The sequence below is a fragment of the Penaeus japonicus genome, unplaced genomic scaffold, assembly GCF_977035675.1.
Source record: "Penaeus japonicus unplaced genomic scaffold, GWHDUDI00000001_assembly GWHDUDI00000020, whole genome shotgun sequence".
In the NCBI taxonomy this organism is placed as follows: domain Eukaryota; kingdom Metazoa; phylum Arthropoda; class Malacostraca; order Decapoda; family Penaeidae; genus Penaeus; species Penaeus japonicus.
Window position 1 is genome coordinate 42,345,742 of NW_028234422.1, and position 2,237 is coordinate 42,347,978.

A 2,237-nucleotide genomic window follows, 5' to 3' on the forward strand; every position below is an offset into this window, starting at 1 on the left:
AGAGAGAGAGAGAGAGCAGGAGAGACGAGAGAGAGAGAGCGAGCCGCGATCGAGAAGAGCGAAGCGGATCTAGCTGCGCGAGAGCGCGAGATTATTTTTATTATATATATATGATATATTTTATATATATATATATATATATATATATATATATATTTATATATATATATATTTATATATATATATATATATATATATTATATAAATATATATTTATATATATGTCTATTATATATAATTATATATTTATATATATTTATATATATATATATATATATATACTATTTTAATATATATATATTATAAATATGATATATTTATATATATATACATATAAATATTTATATTTATATATATATATTATATTCTTTATATATAGAATATATATATATATATTATATATATATATATATATATATTTATATATATATATATTTATATTATATATATATAGACATATATACATATATAGTATATATATTTCTATTTTTATATATATATATATATATTTTTTATATATATTTATGTGTGATGTGTGTGTTGTGTGTGTTTTTTTGTGTGTGTGTGGTGTGTGTAGTGTGTGGGTTGTTGTGTGTGTGTGTACATATATATATATATATATATAATTATGCATTTATATGTATATTTATATATTTATAAATACATATAGATATTTATATATATATATATATATTATATATTTATTTGTATATATGTATATTTCTATAATAAATAGATATATATTTGTACCTATATATATATATATAGTTATATTTATATATTTATATATATATATATTTATATATATAAGTATATATATTTGTATTTTTATATTTGTCATATATATAGTAGATTTATATATTTGATATATTTATATTTATATATGTTTATATATTATTTTATGTATATTTTTATTCAATATATTTATTTATATATATATATTTATATAGTTATATATATATCTTTATTTATGTTTTAATATATAGGTATTTTTAGGTACTAGAACTTATATATGTATATATCATATTTAATATATATTTTTATATTTTAGTTATATTTTTATTTATATTTATTTATTATATATTCTGGTTTTAATTATATAGAAGATATATTTTTATATTTATTACTTTTTTCTACCTTATATATATTATAGATTTTTTGATATATAGTTATTTATTGATCATATACTTTGGCTATAGTTCTTATATATATCTATACTATAACATATATATATTGTATTATTTATAGTTATATTATTTATATTTTAGTATTCTATTGTTATTATATAATTAATGTATATTATATATTTTTATACTTATATATTATATATATATTTATATTTTATTAATTAGATTTTTTTTGTAGAGTTGTATTTATTATTTAGTAGGAGTCGTTTAAAGATAAAATACACACACTCACACCTCACACACACCTCATTTTTATTATATTTATATAGATATATTATTTATATTTAAGTATATTGTTATTTATTATATATTTATTTTATATATAAATATATTTAGACATTTATGTATATTTTTATTTATAGATATGAAAATAGCTCCTTCGATATACACCCCTATTTTATAACCATAGATTTATATATATATTTATATATTTTTATTTTTTATTTATTTATCTATATATTTATATTTATCTATATATTATATATATATATTTTGTTTGTGTGTGGTGTGTGTGTGGGTGTGTGTTTGTGGGTTTGTTGTGTGCTGTGGGTGTGGGTGTGTGTGTAGGTTTTGTATTTATATATATATGTAGTGTTAGATAATTGATATATTTTTATATATAGATATTTATATGTCTTTATATAGATAGAATATTATTTATATATATATATATATAGTATGTAGATATATATCTGTATATTTATATATATATATTATATATACTATTTATAGATATATATTTATACTTAAAATCTCTATCTCTCTCTCTCTCTCTCTCTCGCTCTCTCTATCTCTTCTCTCGCTCTCTCTCCTCTCACTCTCGCCTCTCTCTCTAGATTATTCCTATATAGATAGTTATTTTGGATATTAGATTATATGTATAGTATTGATATTTTTGATATTTTTATAGAGTTTTATATTTAGATTTATTTAGTGTTTTATAGTTTATTTTTATAGTTATATATTTCTGTATTTATTTTATATATAGAGTTAGTTTATTGATATATAATATTAGATATGTTATTTTTATATATGTTATATTTATATGTT